Source organism: Cucumis melo, chromosome 3, assembly GCF_025177605.1.
Source record: "Cucumis melo cultivar AY chromosome 3, USDA_Cmelo_AY_1.0, whole genome shotgun sequence".
Lineage (NCBI taxonomy): Eukaryota > Viridiplantae > Streptophyta > Magnoliopsida > Cucurbitales > Cucurbitaceae > Cucumis > Cucumis melo.
In genome coordinates this window covers 6336952-6356080 of record NC_066859.1, presented here as the reverse complement: position 1 = coordinate 6356080, position 19129 = coordinate 6336952, and positions in this window count along the sequence as shown.

The window sequence follows — 19129 nt, the reverse complement described above, 5'->3', positions numbered from 1 at the left end:
GGTCAAAAACAACAGAGATGGATGGAGGCAAAGGGAGGTAGAAGCGGACTGTAGGCTTTTGTTGTTGACGAAGTCATGTACCGGGTACACAACTTTGTCTTCAAGTCGTGGATCAGGTACACGACTTCATATTTGAAGTTGTGTACCTAGTACATAACTTTGTGCATAGTGAACAACTCGCAGTCCACACAACCGCACTGGCCATTTAGCTACAAACGTGTAATCGAAGTTGTGAACCGAGTACATGACTTAAAGTTATTGTGTACCGGGTACACGACTTTGCTATCCTACTTTTGTTAATACATTTCTCACCAATCTATATTTTTACAATAATTATTTAAGTGACATTATTATTTTAGAAAAAAATGAAATGGTATTATATTTAGGACATTTATAAAATACTAAATCCACTCTATGTTGGAATAAATTATGTCTCTTATGAATGGTTGCGTCACTTTTAACCAATTTAGAGAAAAAAAACACGATTATTCGAATGTCCACGAATAAGCCTTTTAAATAAGTGCTATTTCTTTAAGTTTCATATATGAATTTAATTTTGGTTTTCTATAATTTTACCTTCTCTAAAAAGTATCTCTCCATTTTAAAAATCGCTTCCCATCCGCTGGGTAAAGCACCCATTAGTTTAGGGTCGAGCTCAATCTCCAATCTCCAGACCAGAAGAAGGTGAATATGGATTTCTCAAATTCTTTGATCCTTTGAAGGATAAGTCCTTTCGCTTTCATTCCACAAATTCTTTCCGCCTCTCCTTTCAGTCGAGTTATTTCATAACCTTCGTAGCTTAATATGGGAATGATCTTGGGTGAGGTCTGAACTCAATCCGGCCCCCACGTAGCGGTCGAGCAACCTCTAGATTTTATGGACTGTGGTCGAGCAACCTTCTTCCACGAAAGAACTGACTTCAGGTCCTAGTTTCATATCAAAGCGCTTTCCTTTGAAGATAAGGAGTCTGATCTCTCCTTTCTGAAGATATAATAAGATATAAGTAGTTAGTTGGCTAAGTCAAAGTTGCTTGCGCGGCCAATAAGTTGATATGAACAAGCGAAAGAAAGAATCATATAGTTACAACTTGCACTCCGTCCTATAGTTGTCATGAAATGGAATATTCACCTGTGGAATGAAAATGGAAAGCCTATCCTCCGGTTTCAGACTCCTAACGGAGCAGTCTCGTCTGATAAAGAATTTATTAAATATCACCGTAGCATATTAATTTGAGTGTTCTAATTTTTTTCTTCTCAGTATTAGTTTTTATGTGAGAGTTTTTTTAATTATATGTTTAAATTTATTTTATTTTGAGGATATGACTTCAACAAACTTTAATTCAGTTTCTGTAACTAGTGTTGCCCATGGGGAGAAGCTTGAAAATTTTGGTAGTTCTGATTTCAAACGTTGGCAAAAAAAAAAAAAAAAACTTGTTCTATCTCACCACCTTAAATTTGGCAAAATTTCTTACAGATGATGCTTTCATTTTACCTGAGGAAAAAATTGACAAAGAAAAGCAACTTGCATTTGATGCATGGAAACATGCAGAGTATCTTTGCAAGAATTACATTTTGAATGGGTTGGACAACATATTGTATAATGTGTGTAGTAGTGTTGATTTAGCTAAAAATCTCTGGAATTCACTAGAGAAGAAATATAAAACTGAAGTTGCTAGTCCAAAGAAATTTATTGTCGACAAATTTCTTGATTACAAAATGGTGGATTCTAGAACTGTAATCAGTCAGGTTTAGGAAATCCAGGTAATTTTACATGATATACATGCCGCGAATATGACCTTGAGTGAATCTTTTCAAGTAGCAGTAATAATTGAGAAATTTTCACCTCATAGAAAAATTTCAAAAGTTGTCTCAAACATAAACGCAAAGAGATAAAACTTGAGGATCTTGTAGTTCGACTTAGGATTGAAGAAAATAATATAAAAACGGAAAAATGTACTATGGATAGTGCCATAAATCCCAATGCAAACATTGTGGAACATAAACCACAAACAAGAAAAGAATGTTTTCTGACGAAAGTTCGAGTACAAAACCACGATCCAAAAAAAGTTCAATGGCAAGTACTACAATTGCAACAAAATGGGACATCAATCTAAGGATTGTCATAAGCCAAATAATTTTCAGCACGAAAATGCTCATGCTCATATCATCGAAGTTGATGAAGTATCAGATGGTGTTGTAAATATTGACCTTTGTGTAGTCATTTCAAAAACATAATGGGAAACTCCAAGGAATGGTGGGTAGACATCGGTGCTACCCGTCATATTTGTGTCAACAAAAATATGTTCATATCATATGTGTCAATCTCTAATTGAGAACTATTATTTATGGAAAACTCTTCTACTTCAAAGGTTGAGGGACAAGGAAAAGTGATCCTTAAACTGACTTCTGGTAAGAAACTCACTCTCAACAATGTGCTTCACATTCCTGACATTCGCAAGAATTTAGTTTCTTGTTCATTGCTTAGCAAGAATGGCTTTAAGCTGGTGTTTGTATCTAATAAATTTTTACTTTCCAAAAATGATATGTATGTTGGAAAGAGTTATTTGAGTGATGGTTTATTTAAGTTAAATGTACTCACAATTGTACCCAAAAGTACTATTAATAATAGAATATATACTTTTGCTTATATCGTTGAGTCATTTGTTTGACATGGTAGACTAGGACATGTCAATTTCAATTCTTTGTGTAGGCTAATAATGAACTTGATTCCAAAATTTCACTTTGATGTAAATCATAGATATGAAGTGTGCACCTTTCCCTTCAATTGAAAGAATTACTCAACAGTTAGAGTTAATTCACAGTGATATTTGTGACTTGAAACTTGTGCAAACTAGATGAGAGAAAAAGTATTTTATTACTTTTATAGATGATTGCACAAAATATAGTTGTGTTTATCTGCCGAGAAGCAAAGATGGGGCAATTGAAATGTTTAAGCATTTTAAAAATATGGTTGAAAATCAACAAAGGACAAAGATTAAGGCAGTTAGAAGTGATCAAGGTGGTGAATATGGTCTTCCTTTTGAACAATTTTGTTTAGAACATGACATTATTCACCAAACTATTGCTCCTTATTCACGTCAATTAAATGGAATTGCTGAACGAAAAAATTGAACACTTAATGATGAATGCAATGCTTATAAGTTTAGATTTACCCCAAAATTTGTGGGGAGAAGCTTTGTTAACAGTAATTGAATACCTCATAAGAAGTCGTAAAGTATTCCTTATGAAAAATGGAAAGGAAGAAAACCTTTATGCAAATTCTTAAAATTGTAGGGGTGCCTAGCAAAGGTTGTAGTACCTAAACCTAAAATGGTTAAAATAGGGCCAAAAACTGTTGATTGCATATTGATTTCTAGTTCATAAATTAGATATTTCAGATATACATGTTAGTACAATAATGGAATCAAGGAATGCAACATTCTTTGAGAATGTTTTTGCACATAAAATGCCTTGTGAAGCATGGTTACAAAAACGTTCTCTTGATGCTATAACGAATGAATCTCATAGTAGATCAAATGTTGAGTTAAACAAAGATGAGAAACTTAGATGAAGTAAAAGGATGAGGATCTCAAAATCATTTGGGCCTGATTTTTAAACATATTTGTTGGAAAATGAACCTTAAACATTTAAAGAGATCATGTCCTCTTCAAACACTCCATATTGACAAGAGGCTGTGAATAGTGAAATTGAGTCCATTATTCATAACCATACTAGGAAACTAGTTGATCTTCCATTAGGGAGTAAACCACTTGGTTACAAATGAACTTTTAAACGAAAAATGAAGATCGATGGATCAATAGATAAATATAAGGCAAGACTTGTCAAAAGTTATAAGCAATAAGAAGGACTTGACTATTTTGATACCTACTCACCAGTTACTAAAATTACTTCCATTCACATGATCATAGCAGAATCAGTGCTGTATAGATTTGAGATACATCATATGATGTCAAAACGGCCTTTTTAAACATTGAGTTAGATGAAGAGATCTACATACAACAACCTGAAGGGTTTGTTTCCCCAGTCAAGAAAAAAAAGTTTACAAATTAATTATAAGGACTCTCTATGGACTAAAACAAGCACCAAAACAAAGGCATGAAAATTTTGATAATGTAATGCTTGAAAATGGGTTTAAAATTAATGAATGTGACAAATGTGTATATTGTCAAAACTATTGATAATAATTATGTCCTTTTGTGCTTGTATGTTGATGATATGCTAGTTATAGGTGGCAACATAAACATTATTATGGCTACTAAACAAATGTTGGCCAATAAATTAGAGATGACGAAAGACCTGGGTATCGCAGATGTTATTCTAGGTAATAAAATTTATAGAACCCTACAAGGGTTAACATTGTCTCAATCACATTATGTTGATAAAATGCTTGAAAAATATAAAAAGTATGACACTGTGATAACAAAGACCCCAATTGATGTTAGTCTTCATTTAGGTAAAAATATTGGAGATAGTATAACACAACTAGAATATTCTTGCATCATTGATAGTTTAATGTACATCATGAGTTGTACACATCTTGATATAACGTATGTTATAAGCAAGCTAAGTTGCTATACAAGTAATCCAGGTCAAGATCATTGGAAAGCTATCTTGAAAATTTTTTGATACTTAAAGCATACTAAAATTATGGTTTCCACTATACTTGATATCCTGTTGTACTTGAAGGTTATAGTGATGCCAACTAGATATCAAGCACTAAAGACTCCAAATCCACAAGTGGTTATGTTTTCACTCTTGGAGGTGAGGTTGTTTCTTGGAAATCTTCAAACAAACTTGTATAGCACGATCCACAATTAGATAAGTTTGGAGAAGAAGCAGAATGACTTCAAAATATTTTGGAAGATATTCCTAATTGGTCTAAACCAGTGCTTGCCATATGTATACATAGTGATAGCCAAGCAACTATTGGAAGGGCACGAAATATTATGTATAATGAGAAGTCTCGACATATACGATGGTGACATAATACAATCAGACAACTACTCTCTAGTGGAATTATTACAATCGACTTTGTGAGATCAAAAAATAATATTTCGGATCCACTTATGAAAGGCCTAACTACAGAATTGGTTGAAAGTTCGTCAAAAGGAATGGGATCTATAATATGAAGTTAATTAGAGAGGAAACCCAACCTAATTGACTAGAGATCCCAAGATCTTAGTTCAAAAGGCAAACTAATCTCGGGATAACATAATGAGCTCTGGATTGAAATTTGACCTTTTACCCATTATAAAGATGATGAGTTAGAGCTAGTGTGGTTATAGGGTAAGCATTATGTTTTTAATGATTTCTAAGCGGTAATTATTAATGAAAATTACATATACATTGTTCTGAAGGAATGGAATTCCTAAAGCGAAAGCGTATGAACGCCGTGCAAGTGAAATTCAATTTATGAAACCAATAAATTCAAAGAAAAATAATAAACATGCTTCTCATGGAAAAGGTGAAAATAAACTAACCTTTGTAGAACCAATTCTTCTTCCAAACTTCGAGACACCACAAAATCTTCCTCGTTATTCTCTAAGTAAAGAATCACGGAGAGTTGTGGGCTTCTTTAATTTTGGTGAGGGAAGAAGCTTTTGGGAGAATTTTGTTTCTTTGGGATACAGAGAGATCGTAAGATTGTGTTGTTCTTAAAAAAAAACTTTCAATTATAATGTATCAAATACATTATATTAATTGTATCATATACAATTTATTCCCTTTAATCAATTTGAACAATTCAAATTAAACCAAAATAAATTTGATTCTCATTTATCCTTATTGAGCTAACAAGGGGACCTTATGGACCTACAGATTGAAGCTCCAATGAAATGAGATTAATTAATTAAACTATTTAATTAAATTTAATCTCTATTCATTAACTATTAGTCATTCCACTAAAGACTAATAGTTGCACTCTTCTAACTGTAGATATTTTTGTGTCCATTCGATATAACCAATCAACAGCGCAATGACCCTTCACAAATTGCTCGTAAGTACAGCTAGGCCAAAAATTACCGTTTTGCCCCTGTAGTTACATCTAACTCCTTAAGTACCATTGATTCCTCTAATGAACAATAATTATAGTCCTACTATAACTGAATTCCTCTCAGGCCAAGAGAGGGTGTGGCGCCACATTGTTCAAGTCTTGAAATCAACCCTTAAGAGAGCAATTTCTCTACTTACTCTATCTATAAAGGAGTGAATTCCTTCTTGTGTAGCTGTGTTCCCAGCTCCCCAATCAGACGAATCCCCAAAATGGTAGGCATATTGAGTCGGCTACATAGGCCACTCTCACCCATATAAATCAAAGGATCGCCTTCATAGGCAGGAGTTCACAACTCACTCAGGATTCAGGTCAAGTCACCTATAGTCATCCTGGTGAAATGTAGTCTCAACTAGTAACGGTGTTAATAAGAGAGACTATTCATTTCATGGTCCAGTCTTATACAAACTCTTTGTATAGAATACCCCCGCTCTAATGTCTCGACATGAATGATTAAGATCAAATCATTTGTAGCACTTTAGAACAATTGTAACAACTACAAAGCAGGCCGTATTCGTAGTGTCACCAGGATAAGGTATCCAGCCTTATCCATTTACTACAGACCATTTAGGTTATCACTTAAACATGATCCACTTGTATGTCTCCACATACATGTTTAGGTTATAAAAGATAACCTTGGATGTTAGTTTATTGGTTTTGTGAGTTAATGCAACTAAATGTCAAATAAAATAAAACACTTTATTTTTATTAGATAAATAAAAAGTTTGTATAATATATACAATTAAAAACTACAAGACCACGAGATTTAGGGCATCAACCCCAACATGTTCTTCATAGGAATCACTTATGTGAGTACGAAGGAGTCACTTTTGTAAGAATTTTTCAGGCGAACTCTTTAAAATAATCATGAGATCAGGCGACGTCCAAGGCCAAAACAGACACAATTATGAGAACAAACTTTGTTATAATAAGAAACTGTGTGATATCTGTTGTCTTAGTTTACTCTGGAACGGTTGACAGTTCAAGGCATCATATCCACTGATTAACCAAGTAAACTCAATTGATGCTCACTAGGAAAAGTTTGAAGTTTTACTACTTATCTTGATGCAGGTTCTCCATTAGGAAAATCCAAATGCTTTCTTCTATCTTACTTTGTCAACTTACCATTTAGGAATAAATGGTGTCTCTCATGAATGGTTGTGTCACTTCATGAGAATAACAAATTTAGAAAAATAACACAACTATTGGAATGACCACAAACAAATCTTTAAATAATTGCTCTTTCTCTGATTTTGATATATGAATTTGGTTTTAGTGTTCTATAATTTTACCTTCTCCAAAAAGTATTTCTCTCCATTTCAAAAATCGTTGAAGAAAGTTTGGTACATCCATAAAGCTTTGTTTGTTGATCTTCTAGACATGGTGCTACTTCTAGAAGAAAGGTAGTATGTTTTATTTTAGGAGGGAATTACTCTGAAACTTGAGCACTAGGGTGAGTAAAACTGTATTAAAGAGACAACGTGAATTCATTGGGCTTAAATCTTTAATATATACATTAAATGTGTTTTATTGCTTTGATATGGTTGTGATATTGATAACACCCTACACGTCATCCCTCCCCCCGTCATTTTATCACTTCCCAAACACATCATATTCTCTATTTTTATTCATTTTTTTAAATGTATTTTCTACTTGGATTATATTACACAAGATGCTCCTAAACTTTGTAGTTTATGTAAAAATACCCCTAAACTTTTAAAAGTTTCAAAAATGCCCTTCAACTTTCAAAATACCCTTACTAATTGTTTAGGATGGAAACCGTTAAAGCTTTGTTTAAAAAAAATACCCCTAAACTACAGAAAAGCTTCATAAATACCTTTTTAAAAAAGTTGAAAAATACTCTCATTAATCCAATTTTGACACCAAATTTCTTAACACTCAAAATAAAAGAAAAAATTTTAAGTTAAAATGATAGTATAAATTTTAAGTCAAATAGTCGTGGACCTAGACCACGGTTTTGTTAACCTTACTTGTTTATTCGTTTATTGTCTTGCTCTACTAAAATAAAGTATCTATTGACATTTTTCAGCTTGGTGTGAACTAAAGATCATGTTTATAAAGTCAACATCAAACAATAGATTTAAAAATTACAAATACAGACTGAAATGAATACAACAAAAAGTCATGTGCCACAAGATTATTGTGGGTATACATCTACAGGTCAAAATCTGACTGAAGTCGTGGACCCGATCCATGATGTCTGACTAGAGTCGTGTAATGGGTACACGACTCTACTCACATGTATTTGTTTTGGCAATCAACGATACAATTGATTGTCACATTTGTTCAGCGTGTAGGAAGTCGTGTATCGGGTACATGACATCGCTACTTTATAACCTAGTCATCGAGCCTGCTGACTTTCATTCTCACTTCAAATTTGCCTTGCATTTCGGCAAAAACCCTTCTTTCCTTTGTGATTCTGTCTTTCGTCCTTCATAAAAACCTATCAACACTTCCATCCTTCACGAAAAATCAGCCACCCATTCCATTCTTCACGAAAAATCAGCCACCATGAAGCTCCCTCGCAATTGGCTTTCACAAAAAAGTCTTCCTCCCCTCCATTTTTCCTTTCGATTTTTTCATTACAAGATATGTCTATTTAACTAATTTGTAGATCGGGTACACGATTTTGTTGTAAAAATAATTTAATTTATGTTTGTTATTTGATTGTATTATTTTGTTGTAAAACTTATTTGAATTTAAGTTTGTTATTTGATTTTAGTTATATTGTTTGATTTTAGTTATAGTATTTGATTTTAGGAAAATTATTTGATTATAAGGAAATTATTTAATTTTAGTTATATTGTTTGATTTTAGGAAAATATATTGGTTTTGAAGTATGTTATTTGATTTTAAAAGAATCATTTGATTTGAGGTATGTTTTTTCATTTTAGGAAAATTATTTGGTTTTAGGGATTTTTTTTTAATTTTAGGAAAGTTATTTGATTTTAGGAAAAATATTTGATTTAAGGTATGTTATTTGATGTTAGGGAAATCATTTGATTTTAGTTATATTGTTTGTTTTTAGGAAAATTATTTGATTTTAGGTATCTTATTTGATTTTTAGAGAAATTATTTGAAATTATTTGATTTAACGTATCTTATCAAAATTAAAAAAAAATCATTAAAAATAATTTAATTTGAGGTACTTTGAAAATTTGAGAATTAGGGAAAATAATTTGATCTTAGGTACTTTGAATTTGATTTGATGTTGTTTATTATGGTGGGTTCACGATGGAAAATTTATGATCTCATGTTTGAATAACCTATTTAAATTACATTTTTGTAAAACTTAGAGATTCAATTCATGTGTTGATTAGACATTATAGAGAATAAATGTAATTTAGGCATACAAAGAGTTCGAATTTGGGTATTGAACTATTAGATTTTGTTTAATTAGAGTGATGTATCTCTAATGGTGGTCTTGATATTTAACAACTAATTAAATATGTCGATGCGACCTAAAGATTTAGCTATTCTTGAACTTGGTAATGATGGAGTTAAGAGTGATATAGATGTAGAGGTCGATGAATTATTTGGTAATGAAGAAAATAAAATGATCCATTCTAAGATATTTACACAAATAGATTGGGACATTGTGAATTATGTTTGTGAACAAGGGTCTATATTAGCAAATAGGAATGACACATCCTGCTTAATTCAGAAGAGAATGTTACTTGATTGCAACGAAGATCTTCATTTGGCCATTAAAAAACATTGTGTGACATAACACTACGAAATTGTTGTAGTTAAATCAAACCAAAATATTTGGTTTGTTCGATGCAAACAGTGGAATAATGGCTATAATTTGAGGTTACGTGGAAGTACGTGTAAGAGCCACGAAATGTTTGAAATTACTAGGTTTGGAGGAGAACACTCGTGTCTATACTCAAACTTAACATAAGATCACCCACAGGTCGATTTTAATTTCGTGAGTGTTGAAATTCAAAACATGGTTAGAGCTGATCTTAATGTTACTTTGCCATTATTCCTGTAAATAAGAAAACAACAGTACAATTTCAATGTTAAGTACAGACGAGTATGACATGCGAAGAAAAAAGCTCTCATTGTTGTTTTTGGTGATTGGGAGAAATCGTACAATGAGCTTCCATATTGGTTGAGTGTCATTATATATTACAATCCAACAACTCAAGTTGATTGGTCTTTTCTTCCATCTGATGTACTAGGTACGACCATTTTTGGAACAGTTTTTTCGTCATTTGGTCGTGCAATAGAAGGGTTCAAATATTGTAGGTCATTAATTTAGATTGGCCTAGGATTCATGTGGAACATATAACAATGTGGCATTCACGAAATAATTTTCGTGCAAAAGAAGTAGCAACGCTCGAACCAACAATATTAGATAACTATTTTTCCTGGTACTCGTCAATTACTAGACGCTTTATCACAACAGATGACTTTTACTATTATTGCATGGTAAAAATTTTAATATGATTTGTTTTATAAATTTAATACAAGCATGCACATTATTTAATTATATTATTTGTAATCGTTCAGAATAATTTTGTTCAAAACGTACATTCTTACTCCATGGAAAACAATATACAAGATTTGAGCTTAATGTGTGATCAAACCTTGGAAAATATAGAACAAATTATTCAATAGACCAGACGACTCAATGTTGCCGACATAGATCAAAGATGCATTTGACGTAGACGACGATGACAAGGCGATGATGTCGTAGAGGGAGATCAAGAAAATGTTTAGTTTGTAAATCAAATTTTTAATTTTTATAAATTTCAATTTTAAATGTAGAATTGTATGAAAATGCATTTTTATTTGCACAAAAAATCAAGGTCATACTACAAAGCTTAAAACAAAAACTTACCTAAAAATATACAACTTTTTTAACTTGAAATTTTTATAATAAATCTCATATAATTCACTGATTCTAAGTTTCATGATACATCCTTCAACTATGCATTAAGTTGTCACTATGGTTTCAAAATTTAGACCATAAAAATTTAATTAATTATTTTAAATTGTCCTTATGATTTCAAAAGTAAGTAATGCAAGCAAATTAAGTGGAGAGAAAATTTTAAATGTTTGTTTTAAAAGAAAAAATGTGTGAAGAAATTTCTAATACACTTAAACATAGAAATTAAAGATCATCGTAAATGATCATAATAATCCTAATAATTTTTTTGCTAAAAAGGATAAAAACAAGAGGTTGATTAATTAAGTTTTTAATAAATTAAACCATAATAATCCTAATAAGAGGTTGATTGATTATTTAAGTAAATGTTTAAGTTTTTTGAAAATATGGTAGTTTTTTTTCGAAATTAAAACCTAATAATCATAATAAGGGTTTGAATATTAAGTTGTTTTTAATTATATATTTGATTAATTACGTTTTTTAAAAATTAAACCATAATTTTCCTTTTTTTAGGAAGTCATGCATCTTTCATTAATCCAATCAATCACGTTCTACGTGGATCAAATTGGTCAAAATAGGCCGACGTAGATTAATGGAGTACATGACTTCCTTTATTTTAAAAAAACCACCCTTTTGGACATTAGTTTGCCTATCTGCCTCATTTCTATTACGATTATTTTCTAAAAACATCATATTTGCGAAAATAATCCATACATAATATAAGCAGTAAATTATATCACATTATATAAAATTAAGTTTTGGCAATTTGTGGTTAATAATGGGTAGATTTTGCCCCCAAATCCATGCATCTTTTATTTTTCCTCTATGCATCTTTTGAAGTTTTTTCTTCTTCTTTTTAACCTTTACTTTCTTTATTTCATTTATAAATATTGTTTTATTTTTTATTTATCACTTTTGAAACTATTTCCACTTTAAGAATACCATATAAATACACACAAATATGTAATCTTTAATAAATTATTTTAGAAAAAAGTCACTATTTTAACTTTAATTTCTTTTTTAGTAAATATACCGTATCTAAACAAATCTCTAAAATTTTACATCTTTTATAATTTTATAGTTAATATTTTATTCTATTTAGATACTGATTTGATGTATTTAATTTGGATTTTACACCAAAATATGTCAAAATTTATATAAAAGTCTAAATTACAAACTTTAATCTTTAAAATCTTAATCATGCCTAACAAATCTTTAAAATTATAATATTATATCTAATAAAACCGCAAATATCTAATTTATCCACCGACTTTCAATTTTCTTTATAATTGAGTTTTAAAATTTTAATTTAAAAGAAGTAATCCAATAAAATGTATTAAACACAAAGTTAATTTTAAATAAGATATAATAAATGACTTAAGATTTTTGAATATATTGAATCTTTAAAAAACGATATTCAACTTTTCATTTTCTTGTTTTAGGATTTTTCATCCAATTTTGTCTTAGTAAATGTTCCATAAAAAAGAAAAAGTTAAACTAGGCAAACAAAAATTTAATGTAAAAATGTTTGGTAAGATGACTTTTTAAAACACACAATTAAAAATGAACAACAATTTAGTTGCTGCAGCGTCTTGTCTTTGTCTTTTTCAAATATTATTTATATATAATTATTTTATTTCAATTTAGACATCTCTTCCAATAGTTTTGAAAATGAAAAAACTAATCACTGATAAACCAAGGGGAATTATTTTAATCACCAAAATTTTACATAGTCATACATGTCTATTTAGATTTATTATAATTGTTTATTGATAAAAAAATTATGTTATATTTATAAATATATTAATTTATTTTGTTATAATTGAAAACAACTCATAAAGTAAATCAATATTTTAGAAAAATTCAAAGGTAAATTCCACTATTTCACTTGCTTTTATTCGAAAAATAAATTAAATAAAAAAAATAGATACCAAGAATATTTATGCATACTAGATAAAATAGAGGCACTCTATATCAAAACCAACCACTGAAAAATAAAATTCTTCAAGCTCCTCGTTAGAAGAGGAGGAACTACGAAAAAATTCACGAGGAAGGCCAATCCTTTATTGACACAAGGGCACATGACCAATCTTATTGCAAGTTCTATTATAAAAAGATAGCCATTACATGTACTTAATAGGTAGGGAGAAAAATAACTTCAACAACATTTTGACGTCTTATGTAAGTCTATGTTAGAATAAATGGTACACTACCATGCATTCGTGTAAAGTTACGTTATATCATGAATAAATGTTTTTTTTCATAGTTAACCAACTTAAATAAGCTAGAGATATGACTATTTGAATGACCACAAGTAATTTATAATATGTCTTCCTCAAATTGTGTTTTATAACTTTTTCATACACGTTTTTCCATAAAACACTTCTCTTTTTATGAAAATTTGTTTAAGTTTAGTTTGTTTACACTAAATGTAATTCAATAGATCTTGCGGATATGATGTTGCTTCCATGAGAAAGATAGTATATTATACTATGAAGACAATAATATATGTGTTAGAAAAAACTTCCCACTTCTACTACAAAAATAAATAAATAACGGAGAAATTAAAAGAAGATAATAAAACTAGAAACACAAGAATTTAGATGGAAAACTCCTACTTAGAAGAAAATCCACAACCCACCCAAAAAATTTTTTTATTCAATATAGAATTAAAGTAAAGTTATATATATATATATAGTACGTAGAAACTCTACACAATACGTACAATTACGATAACAAACACGTATAATATAAATTAAATACATATTATAACACTCATGACTTCCTTGAAAATTTTCAACATCCGCAACTACACTTCTAATATTTTGCCAAAACCCAACAAATTTAATTGTGATAAGATACTTAAAGAATCCAGAACTTTACAACGTCCATTATTTTTAATGACAATCATAATTCTTAACTTAGAGAATATACACTCCACTATAACAAGTAGACCACTTAGAATACCACCTCCCAAAATTTTCCATTTTTGTCACATGTTGAAAACCGTACTAACATTTATAGTGCAAACCTCCATCTAATTGGCTCACTCAAAAGTTTTTCAACCATCAACAAAACTTCCACCACACGCCTTCCATAAATCCAAGTCAATGCCATGTGTGCAAACTTGTGAAATTGCTAACATCTTATCCTTTGTCATGCTAAAGTGTACCTACCTTGAGGATGAACTTTGTCTTGTTCAAAGTAAGTTGAAAGACAATGTTAGCATTTGCTATAGAACAACAATATTCTGTTCTTTGAATCTTTGCTGGAATCACTTAGAAATTTCGTCAAAACATCATCATTGCTTAACTTGCACTTGTATAAACCCAGATTGTATTAATACATCCTTGACTTATGCACTTGCTACAAACTGTAGTTCATCATTCCATCAAATTTCTCAACACCAATTTTTACCAAACTCATAAAACATCAAACTAATTTAGTCGACTCATAAAGTTTAACAAACCTACTTCACTCATAACAAATTAGCAAATGGTGAGTAACCCACACTATTCACAAACACCGTTGTTTGTTTCAAGAATTATAGAGTCCACAAAAAATTTAAGTTTAAGTCCTATATTGGTCCCTAAACTTTGTATCTTGTTCTATTTTAGTCACTAAACTTTTATAAATGTCAATTTTAGTCCCTGAACTTTTAAAAAGTACATATTAAGGTCCCCACAGCTAAGATTATGTTAACTCTCTACCAGGATGGTGGGGTGATTTCTATATTTGGATGACTAGAATGCTAAATAAGATAATCACTTTTAATAATCTAGGGTTTTAATTTTTAGTTAAAGGCTAGGTGGTAAATTGATGTTTTATCGAAGAACTAAAAAAATCAATTTCTCCTAGATTTTGATTGTCACTATATATGGCGCGTTGTCTTTCTACTTCACTTTATCAACTCATATGCTTGAAGCAATTCATCCACGTATAAATTATTTTAATGACTCAAGTTTGGGATATTTTTTTATTCATTTTTCTCTTCCACCCAATTATTTCTTCTTCCTTTTCTTGGGATTTTATGATTCATCGTGGAAATATTTGTTTACAATTTCGTAGATTTATTTCAAACAAGTGTTGTATTTATTTTATTTTTCTAGTTTATTTTACATTGTCTCATGTTAAACACCAATAATTTGTCAGTTTTTTTTTTTTTACTTTTGTAACGCCCCAAATTTCGAGGTAAATTTTAACATTTTTTTTTTGTTAATTTTGGGGGTTTATTTTCTTTGGGTGTTACAATTTTGTTTGGTTTAGAAGGGAAAAGAAAAAGAAACTAGAGGGTATATATTTAATAATAAAATAAAATATAATATAATAATAATATAATATATATTATATATTATATATTATTATTATTATTATTATTATTATTATTATTATTTTATTTAATATATATATATATAATTAATTTTTTATTATTATTATTCAAAAAACCCTAAAATCCTCCATCTCCCGCGCACGCCGCCATCCCCCCCACCCCCCGCGTGTCTTTTCCTCCTTTTTCCTTTGCCCGCGCAAGCTATCCGCCCCCACCTTCCTCAATCTTCTTCTTCTAATTCTCCGTTCAATGCCGACTAGCAGCTGCGGTTCTCCGACGCCCCCATTTTCAGCCGCCACATGTTGAAGATCCTCCTTGCCATCGTCCCGTTCTCGTCCGCTCAAGCTATCCACTGCCACACTCCAATCTTCTTTCCGTGCGTTGTCCGATGAGGCCAGTCGTCGTCGTCGTGCATCCCCTCGTCTGCCAGCCAAATCTATCTCTATTGGAAGTCAACAGCCGCGTGATGGAGCGTTTGGCATCGCGTCTCCGGTTCTCTTTCTTCTATCACTTGTCTGTCGACCGCCGGCTGTCTCTGACCTCAACCGAGCGTCGTCGACCGCCCTCTAACCTCGTTCGGCCGTGTTTGCCCATGCCCAACTGCCTTCCATCGCATCGTTTCGCCAAGCACCCGCCAACGAGTCCTCCGAACCGACCAAGCTGACCTGAATCGGAACAAACTACGAGCCGCGAGTCGAGCCACAAGTTGAACCAAACCAAGCCGCAAACCAAGCCATTGAGCCAAGCTGCGAGCCGATAACTGAGCTGAGTCGAGCCGCGAGCCGAGAGCTAAGCTGAGCTAAGCCAAGTCGTTTTTCAAGCTAATCTCCTGGTTCACCGAGTTGCGTAAGCCGTTCTATCCGTGCTGAGTCTCGGTGAGTTTTGGTAAGAACAATGTGAGGAATTTCTAACATTTTCAATAGTCAATGCAAGTTTAAATGTCGGATTAAAATGTTGAACTTATTGGTTAGGTTAACTGTTGATCCACTGAAGATGTTAGTGAGGTGACGCTCAGGTTCTAGGGTGTTACGGCAAGTGTAGTTGGAACCAACTCTCCTTTACTTAGGTAAGTCGATAGATGTTGCTTTGGAGCGTTTTGTAATGTGGATTTTGGTGATGTCATCGTTTAAACCCTTATGTTTTTGTTTAGGTAGATTCCTTTGGACGTTGAAACAAACAAGGATTATAGCTAAACTTCAGGTAAGGGACTTCTACTACTGGACTCAATTTTAGATTGGCTCGTATTGACTGATATGAGAATCATAATATAATAACTGTACTGTTCGACTGTTTGTACAAACCAAAAAGTACTGCCAGGTTATGCTTTCGACTGAGTATAAACATCATGACTGCAATGTGTAGTTTAGTTATAATGATGGATTTTGCCGTCGATTGAGTTTAGATGTTTGGACCGTTATGAGTGACTTATATATATATATATCATCATCATCATCATCATCATCATCATCATCATCTATATTGATGGGTTGTATTATTGATAGAGTATAAATGACTTGGTTGTTACATGCAGTTTATACATACTGATGGGTTGTACTGTTAATGGAGTAGTGATGTTTGAGCGGTTATGTGTAGTTTGTGCTTACAGTCGGGCTGTGCTGTTGATGGAGTATAGGTTTTGGACGATAGTGTGTAGTTGTGTATACTAATGAACTGTGTTGCAGACTGAACATAGGCGTGATGCATAGTTTACCTATCTTCTTCGAGTTAAGCTGTTAAGGGGATACGTAGTAACGCAAATGAGGGTTGCACAATAGCGACTGCTCTTAAGTGACCGATGCACGTATGCCTAGACACACCACTAGTATGCACTTGGTGACATGATTGTTAGTTTAGCTTATATATATATATATATATATATATATATGTTAATGGTTATTCTGCTGATGGAGTACGGACCCCTGGATGTCCCGTGTGATACAGTTATATTGATGGATCGTGCTATTAAACGAAATAGTAATGTCGATGGATTATGAAAATCTTGATGTTATGTTTAGTTGAGGTATGTTGTTGGGTTACTTATTATCGAGTTATATTGTGGATGGAGTAAAGGTTCAGGAACCTCAGGTGTAGATTGTGTATTCACTGTTGGACTGTGTTGTAGACTGAGTACGACCGTTATGCATAATATGGACTTTATGCATAACATAGGTTACCTGTAGTTGCACTAGGGTTTGAATTGAGACGAAATGATTGCCAGGTGTATTTACATAGAGATGATTGATTCGTTGACTGGATTTAGATAAGGTGACCGTATTGCGTGGATTGGATTGTAGCGGCTGATGAGACTGTTGACTAAACCTAAACTGTCTGACTGACTAAGCTTATGAACTGAACTGTTAGCTTGAAAGATATTGTGATGTGACTGTTATAGACGGTTAAGTATGGACTGAGGAGTAACGGTTAGCTTTATCTATAGGGTAGTGTACCTTACAGCCACGGTGTCTTTCGGGATCACTCGACTGATATGTGCATCCTTCGGGATCACTAGACTGATATGTGTATCCTTTGGGATCACTCGACTGATATGTGCATCCTTTGGGATCACTCGACTGATACGTGTATCCTTCGGAATCACTAGACTGATTGATGTATGCGTTCTACGGAACCACTAGACTGTTTATGTAGGGTACCCCTTAATAGGAAGCTAACCGTTATTACCCTAGCGGGCTCAGTAGTGGGTCTCTTACTGGGTGTATTTTTATACTCACTCTTTACTCTTTAACTTTTTCAGGCAAAGGTAACGCGAGGGACATGTCTATTTTTTTTGTGCTTCCACTGAACGTATTAATTGTTTCAGTTTTTTTTACTTATTAAATGGAGTCATGGTTAGAACAATTGTTTTCCTGTCTTTCTTTGATAACTTCATGGATTATGTATTGGAACTTTTGGAAAGTTATTTAAAATAAGACTCGAAAGTGCTTTTCTTATGTATTGAAGGATTTTAATGAATCGTAAACAGGTCTTTTTATGAGTTTGTACATTTTACTGTGAGTCTAGCAGTAAGTAATGATCTCAGCTTAGTCCGGAAAGTTGGGTCGTCCCAGTTTTTTTGTTCTAATTCAATCTGTTAAGCACCTATGTCACTTTTATTTTAAACACCAATATCTCTCGTGGATTTGCTTCAAAATTATTTCCATTTAATAAATAAATAAATAAAGGATAGAGAGTCTGAAAAAAAATGTGAGAGATTTAAGTTTTGAAGAAGAAAAACAAAATTTATTTTTAATTTGAGTTTATTTAATTCAAGTTGTTAATTATATTTCTAAGTTGGTATAAAATATTTATAGAATAAATTAGCATGATTTCTTAGTTATTAATCAATTTAATTAAAATGAATTTAGAAAATCACATAATTATTCCAAACGTAGAATGTCATACGATCATTTCATTAAACAATGAATGAAATTCTAATGGGAAAGGATTAAAGTAGGTTTTTTTCAAAAATCCAAAGACCAAAACAAATACCTTTAAAAGTTTAGAAATCAAAATAAAACAAATAATAAAGTCCAGAGAATAAAGTGGAATTTTAATAAAAAGTTTAACTAGTCGAAACACTCCAAAGAAAGTGTTTCAACTAGCTCAACTTAAAACCAAAAGTTAAAAGATATAGTTTTTTTATCTAGCGATAAAGAATCATTATCTTGTTGAACTTTTTTTTTTATTATTTATTTGATGTTTAACCCTTAAACTTCTAAAATTATACTAAAATCAAACAAAATAGTGATAAAATTTGAGGAGTAGAGTGACTAAATTATGTTACAAGAAGACATATAAATTGGTTAGATTTGATA